This window comes from Gavia stellata, chromosome 2, assembly GCF_030936135.1.
Source record: "Gavia stellata isolate bGavSte3 chromosome 2, bGavSte3.hap2, whole genome shotgun sequence".
Taxonomy (NCBI): domain Eukaryota; kingdom Metazoa; phylum Chordata; class Aves; order Gaviiformes; family Gaviidae; genus Gavia; species Gavia stellata.
Genome location: NC_082595.1, coordinates 50,472,216 through 50,480,347, shown reverse-complemented (window position 1 = coordinate 50,480,347; position 8,132 = coordinate 50,472,216).

The following is an 8,132-nucleotide window of genomic DNA, read 5'->3' as shown; positions in this document are numbered from 1 at the left end:
CTGTAGAGTAGTAGAGGAGACACTGACACGTGTCGTAAGTATTCCTGTGGTAAAACACAAAGCAGGAAAGTCCACTTTTGCCGTGAAGCTATAACTTGTGTTCAGTAGACATGCTGTCAAATAATTAATTTGAAAACTAGCTCTGGTAAAAAACACCAGCAAGTTACAGCAATAATACACGTGGTTAGCTGAAAGCTCCCATTATCCTAAAGAAATAGAAATCATGGGGACCTTGCTCTTACTAGAAGTGTTGAGGTAAATTCCCTCATAGCAGGGAGCCGCTCAGATGGGATTGACTGGAACATCTCTTGGTAAACATTAATAAAACCTTGCATTAACTGATGTCAGCACTGAGATATTCACACACAGCACAGGAGAGCTGTGAGTAGATCCAGAAAAAGGATGGGAAAAGAGTCTCTTCTGAGTAGCATGATGCTGGCAGGTCAGTCAATGTGGTCAGGAAGAAGCAGTTCCCTTTCTTGACATCCTCTCTCATTACACTGAGGATCTCTCTCAGAGTAAATGTGGAGATACTGAAAAAAAACCCCATTTCTTCTTATTATTTCTTTTTTTTATTTTTTTTCCCTTCCTTCCTTTGGAAGTCCGTTCACCTGTGCTAATTTTTGTTGAGGTTACTGTTGCATGTATTACTCATGGTGGCTTGTCTGCAACTTCTCATTCTGCCACTCATCTGAACAATTTAAACCAGCCTTGTTTACCACCAAACCTCCCTGGGCAATATGAAGAAGGTGTTTGCAGCCTTCAAGAAGTCCTTTATATGTGTTGCACCTGCAACAGTCACAAAAGAAAATAATGAGCAATTTGTTCACATGATTTTCTCAAAAATGCAGTCCATCAGTGTGCTAAGAGAGCAGACTTTTCTAACAACTTTAATTGCACAGCATAAAGAATTTACTGCAAAGAAAAAGGGACTCTCAGAAGGTTGGTTGTTCACCATGGAGTATTCAAGTTCTTCTGAAGACCACATATAACTTACTAAAAAGCTTAGCAATATTTTACTATTTTCTTTTCAGAAGTGTAAAAAAATACTTTAAAGTACATATATGGACTGACCACAGATTTACTGCCACTGGCTTTTTGTAAGTCAGCCGGAATGAGGCTGCTCATGTACATAAACGAGTCCAGCTGGTACATTTACTGGCAGCTTTATAAGAACACCTCCAGAACTGCTGACTGCTTGTGAAAGGTAGGGTATCAAACAAACTGGACTGGACATGTGGGCCAGTTGATGGGCAAGGCACTATAAACCTATCCATAACTAGTGCAGCTGTGACTATAAAACTTTTCAGAAAACCCCCCAAAAATCAGACACACAAACATTTAATGAATTTCAAATGAAGAACCTGGAATGCTTAGAGGGACCACGTAATTATTTGAGGGAGTCCATTACAGGTCACACTTAAAACAAGAAGTGAGGTTTAGTAGTCAATATACTTTGTTGCTTCCTTTAATCAGCCTCAATTAAAATTTCCCAGCAACAATTAACTTTCTATTTTTAAAATCACATTTCAGAGTGCAGCCTGGTATTAATATCCAACAAAACAAGGGGACCTCTTTAATATTGCTGCCAAGAGAGTGGTAGCGGTTGTGGTACAAAGGCAAGCTTTGCATATTTCTGTTCAACAGAGAAAGTAAAGCCGTTTGCCTCATGTGTAATAAAAGCCTATCTAAAATTTATTCTTCCTCTAGCAGTGAAGTGCCTGCATCTGGGCACTGCAGTGCCCCTCAGTGAAAGTTTATGTCCTCAGAATCGTTTCATCTATTTACTTACTTTTTTTAGCAAGTATCAGCACTTGGTAGTCAAATCCTGAAACCTGATTGCAATACATTATTATCTTAGCTTTTTCCTTTACGTGAATAGGTAAATGGGAACTCATTAATTTATAGACATAGTGAAGTATTTGTAGATACATGTTGTTAGTGTATAGTAATAGTATCTCTTTAGGTTCTGAAAGAACCGAGTAAACTTACCAACCTGGTCTAAGGCATATCTGAGCACAGCTCTCAAGTTGGCTCAAAGATGATGAGCAAAATGGGAAATATCTCCCATCAAAGGTCAAGAGAAGATATTTCAGTATATTAGCAGTGGACAGAGTAGGACTTTGTACCAGTGTGTGCACTCAAGATTTGTTTCTAGCACAATTCTTGGGCAATGGCTCTGAAGAATATCACAGTGATTACAACCTGCATGATCACCCCTGCTTAGTTTTACACACCTTCTTTAGGAGGGAGAATGCTTCTGCCCCCTTTGGGTCCATGGGGTCCTAAACACCCCAGTCAAGCCACTGCTGCCCCACACAGGGGCAGCTCAGGGGCCGTCATGTCCTTGATCATGAGATCCAGTTGTCTGTATGCAGTCTATCTGAGCCCCGAAAATCACTGACTGTGCAGCCAGAGATGTGTTATGTTTATAGCTCTTTGGAAAACTGCCAGAGCCCATGTTTCTGAGGGACTCAAGGCCTAAGCCTCCACAAAATTTGGAAGCTCCTTTCACAATTCCTGAGGCAATACTGCTGAGACAGCTGAAGTTACTCTGGGGACTGTCATTAAGATAAAAAAGCTCCACAAATGGAACCTGGCTAAAGCAGTCAGGCCAAGTCTCTATAAAAAAGGGAGATAAAAACTGGTTTGGGGGATATTTCTGACTGTGTTACATTATGGGAAATGGCTGTATTCCATGCTTATCTGAACTGCTCTCTTAAAACAGCCTCAGGCACCTCTGTGTGTGGAGGATGGCGAGAGAGAGCATCTCCATCAGCTGCGCGCTGGCATTCAGGCACCATGCAGAGCATCTTCTCCATGTGCAGTTCAGCTGACCACACCTATTACAAGGCAGACCATTTTCACATAATAAAATTGTCCGGAAACAAAAATATTGAGACTATCAAATCATATTAAGAATATCTTCTTCAGCAAGAACCCAGTGCTCACTTTGAATTACCCTGACACATTACAGTCACCAGCTTCCTAACCAGGGTAGTGAAGCCAGGGGATTGAAAGAAACTGAGATGGCTGCAGGATTTCTCTTCAATGCAGATTCAGTGGAATGAGTGGAATATAAAATAGTTGTCAGGCTGTTTTGTAAAGAAATCCATTGATAAACTACTCCCCGAAATACAGTACTAGATTAATTGATCCCATGCTGCAGCTTCTCAACTCCTCAAACCTGACCTGCAGGGCTTCTGCTTAACAAGTGCCAAGAAAATATACAAACTTCGTAAGCAACACTTTCTGTTTGCCTGGCCTTTTTTACTCTAACTTTCTTCTATTCCTGGCAATCGGGGTCTCTATGTTTATTCTTCTCCTATACTTGTTGGACTGAATCATCAGCAGAGCAAAGCAATGCAGCTCTTGAGAGAACTATATGTTGATTTATGCTGGCTGTGGGGCTGGCCTCAAAGTGTACAGATATGAAGAGATTGGACTCAGTAATAAATATTACTGGTAAAATCCTTCCCCTTCCTCAGGGTTCTGTACTCTGGCAGGCACAAAAGAAAGGGAGGAAAGTGCATTGGTTACCTCGAACTGCAGGCCAAATTTCAAATGTTCATTTCCTGCTTCTGAAGCATAATTTGTGGAGAAAGAACAGTTTAACATAGGCTTGAAAAGGTTATCTCCAACAGAACCCCTGCTCAGCCACTGTCAAAGTCAGGCCATGCTACTTACCTCCCTTTAGCATTTTGAGTTTGGACTACATTTTCTTCTGCTCCATGGTCTGATAGACCATCTCAAAGTCCCACGCTGTATTAGTAGTGATAATCCTTCCTTCTTTGGCTGAAGTCCACAACAGCGGAAACAGAGCCAATCTCTTATCTCACACACTCCCTGTCTAACTCACCCTCAACACAGATAATCATTTATTTGCTTTCAAAACCAGGAGTCAAAAGCTGTGACTGATCTTAAACACAGTAGATGATTTTTGGGAACTGTAAATGACTTGGACAGTTTTAAAGGCTATATATAAACTAGATGATGTGGCCTCAGATGGGCTGGCATCGTGAGCTGCTCATTCACCTAGGTAACTTACCAACTTCCAAATATTCACTTGTGCTTTTTCTTCTGATAATTTCTTCCAGCAATGGTTTTGTCTCTCCCTGTAAAACTTTGGTTCACACAACTGATGTTGAAAGTAGCAACCCCCTAATACACTAGCCTTATGACTACTGGAGAGTTGGTGACTTGGTCAGGAGAAGCGCTGTGATTTTTTTTATCAACTTGTGTCTTAAAATGTTCTGATTTAATTACAAAGCACTCCAAAATCAGCATACAATGCTTCTGCTCCCCCTGCTTCCTGCTGTCTTCTCACAGCCTTGAGATTGCTGATATGAAACACCGCTGTTCAGTTTGGCATAAACTATGATAAAAGTAGTACTATTATTTTGGAAGATACCTACTCCTTCCATCAGTATCTTTGTTAATGTTTGCTCTCTAGGTATGATGGCCTCAAGGAGAATTTACCCCCTCCAGTTTGCCATGACTATATTTAATTGTGGGTCCAGAAAGGCCTTCAGTCTGCACTCCCACTGACGGCTCACTTCTGTAGAGATGCAGGGATACAATGAAGATACTGTGCTGTGGGTGACGGGAGCTGCAGTGTGAAGGAGAACTTACAGCAACACTGTGCAGAAATGCTTCCCTGATTAATAATGTCTCAGTTGCCGAGTTGACCATGTAGTGATGAGGACCATGGTCAAACTTCAGAGCAGCCTGATTACATACTGTTACGCCTGGTAGGACTTTTTAGACGGGCTCTGCACCTTACACTGTTTCTCTGAAACTACACGCTTGAAGACCTTTTTCCCTGTCCTTTCAGACACTGGATGAGGAAGACTAGTGAACACAACACAGTTAGTTACTCCACGACAAACAAATTAGGCCCTCATAGATACTACTCTAAAAAAACCCAAACAAACTCCTCTGTCCGTTACTGGTGCCAGAATACACCTATGGATAAAAGTTTTTTCTTCCAAGTGCAGTTTTAGAGCTCACTGGGCTGGCCATCCTCAGACACCAGTCCAAGAATCTGTCCTGAGATATCTTTCCAAGTTATAACCTGGTTGCATTTGTTCTGCACACACCAAAAATTTAGATGCACAGTCTATTCATAGCACCCTGTAACAACAGCAACTTGCTTAAGACTGTCATTGATTTTGTCAGTATCGTAAATGTCTCAGCAAAATGACATTGCAAGCCAGACTATTATAATGTGGTTTGATAATCCAGCAGTGTATTTTTCTAACTCTGTGATTTACATCAAGGCTGTATTAATCAAGGATTGTAAATGCATAAATCTAATTGTTTTTGTGATTTGCTTTTGTAGAGTGCACTGCATACTAGCTGCAATAACACACTCCAGGCTGTGCATTTCCAGAGGATTACTGAACTTATTACTCTTCTTGGGTGGTTAGAGTCAGTCAGTCAGCCAAATACCTTTATAACACTACACATAGAGAGCCATATTTTTATGTTATAGGATATGAAAGAGATAATTTCAGTGGATAACGGCCTCCCACCACTTCATAAATGCTGAGGCAAAGCCAAGACTTTATTGTAAAAGGAAATTGATCTCAAGACAATGTTCTGCTGCTGTTGCTGAAGATCACAGCTATTTTATTACAGTAGTTGCAGCCTACTATACTGCAGATGAAGGGGAGTTAGTTATTGTGGACTTGAACCTGCCGAAAGAAGCCTGAAAGACCGCATGTGGAAGGGAAACAAAAATGCTCAGCGTGTGCAGGGAGACAAAGGTCACCGGTTCTGTGTTAATGAATATTCTGCCGTGGGGCTACTGCGCTGCTCCTGTGCGCAGCTGAAGGAGCGTTTGTTTGAGTGGGATAGGCAGTATGGAGATAATGGATAAAGTCTGGGATCTGGTGAAACAATGAGAGGTTTGCTCTTGGATCTTAACCGACCTCATTTGCTAGTTTCAATTCCTGCAGATGCCTCTTCATGCCATTTCTCAAGAGATAACGACTGCACATCAGGCAAATGCAAAAGGCTGTTTACGCTCCGTGCATGCACCCTCGCCTGGGCACGTGTACTTGGGGGGCACAGCTCCGGCCAAGGCTTTGCACCTCCGGCAGCAGCAGTCCTGCATGTGGGCTGCGGGAGCTGGGCACAGTTACTCTTGCTAACATACTGTCTTCAGCTGGGGCTGCCGCGCATGCTATCCAATTAGGGGCCAATCTGTCTTAGAAATACATATTTGATGACGTCCTGCCACTTGAGTAAGAGAAGGGAATATAGGAATTGCTGTACTGGATCGGTAGGGTGCATCTGACCATGACCCCCGCCAGGTGCTCCGCAGATGCCGGCGTACCACGGTTGGCAGATGTGGGATAATCTCCACTCCACACGCATTAGGCCTCATCCTGATCTCAGGCTTAAACTCTGAATCAAGAGGTTTAATGCTTGGATGGTTTCCAGTGGGCCAGTATTATTTATGTAACTGAACCGGGGTTTGTCCGCACGACGAGATAAAAGTGGGAGGACAGCACGTTTCGGCAGCGCTCGGTTAGCATGGGGGCTCCAGCCAGGTGGAGAGTGGCCTCTTTATACCAAAGGGACTGGATGGCTAAGTCAGGCCCTGATTCTGCAAAATAATGTATTTAAAGTAATCCCACAGAGTTTGCCCGAGGAACTGGAGGGTGCCCATGATATTTCCAGTGAGTTTTAGCACTCCAGCCGGCTCGGATCACAATGCACGCAAATGAGGGGACGAGTCCTTCCAGTACTCCATGCCAGCCACTTCCCCGGCCTCATGCCCCTGCCTCCCCCGTGCTGCGGAGGGCAGCGGGGCAGCCATGCCCTGAACGCCTCTGGTGCGCTTACCTCTCGATCCGGCTGGCGGGGAGGGAGAGGAACTGCTGGCTCTCCTTGACTGAAAAGCTCACGTCTGGTGTTTGCAGGGTCCCCAGCATGGGTTTTGGAGCAGGTTCAGGCTGACCTTGCAATGCATACGGTGATGGGGCTTAGGAGATTGTTTTGCCAGGTTTAGGTGATTAATTATCTTGCTGGGAGAAGTCCAGCAGGTACAGTAATACCAGACAGGTGTTTATTAATATTACAACCATATTTCCTCCCGGTGTTTGATCTCGCCAGCTCCTGATGTTTCCTCCTTAGTGGAGACAATTGTCGGCTGACACCCGATCCATCCTTTGTTTGGCATATGAACATCTTGTATTTCACCTCCCCCCTCACCGGTGCTAAAATAAAAACAGAAAGGGAGAGGTAGGGTTTGCAAGGGTGTGCGTGCTAGGCAGTGGGAAAACTCGGTGAGGCTGCCCTGATTTTCCATGCCAAGCACACAGGGGCACAGTCGGGGTGGGTACCTGGAGCTGGCAGATGCTAGAGGGGACGCAGGTGAGGGGACCCCTGACTTCAACCTGCCAGAGCAGGATTACAGCCCTTAGAGGCTCCTTTTCAACCGCTTGCTGGAGTTGATAGAAGTGTCTTCTTAAGATGATGTCTGCAAAGGCCCATGGAAAGAGATTAAAGCTATTAGATATGGGGTGGAGCAGGAAGTGTAGTTATTTACAACCCAATCTGGTAAAGATTTATCTGTGTGTTTGATTTTACACACATGATCCAGAGGCTGGGGAGAGGCTGGTTTTAGAGGACTTTGGATCAGATGCATGAATGTTTCAATAATCCAAATGTGACAGGCATGGAGTTATAAATATATGCCTTCATTAATTTTTTTGTTTTTGCAGAACTGGGTACAAGCAAATTAAATGCTCACTCCCGTATCTATTTTACCCAAATAACCCTTTATGGATTTTTTTTTGTCGCAACTTTTCTCTAGCAATAAATTGTCCTGCTATCAATATGTACTCAAACACAACTCTTTTCAGACTAGCTAAATTGGTTTTTATTTTTGAAACATGGCACAGTGTTAAGATGTAATTCTTAACATACATGCTATATATTAAACATATGGATCATTGAGGAATTTGTCCTTATGTCTTCCTTCTTGTCTACTTGAGGTATTGATGAATGCTTACAGCCCATGTTTGTTGCTGTAATTAACTGGAATTTGGGGTAAGCCCTTGTGGTGATTAATGGTAGAGGTAGATGTTTTGGCAGTACAAAGGAAAGTTTTGCAATAGTAG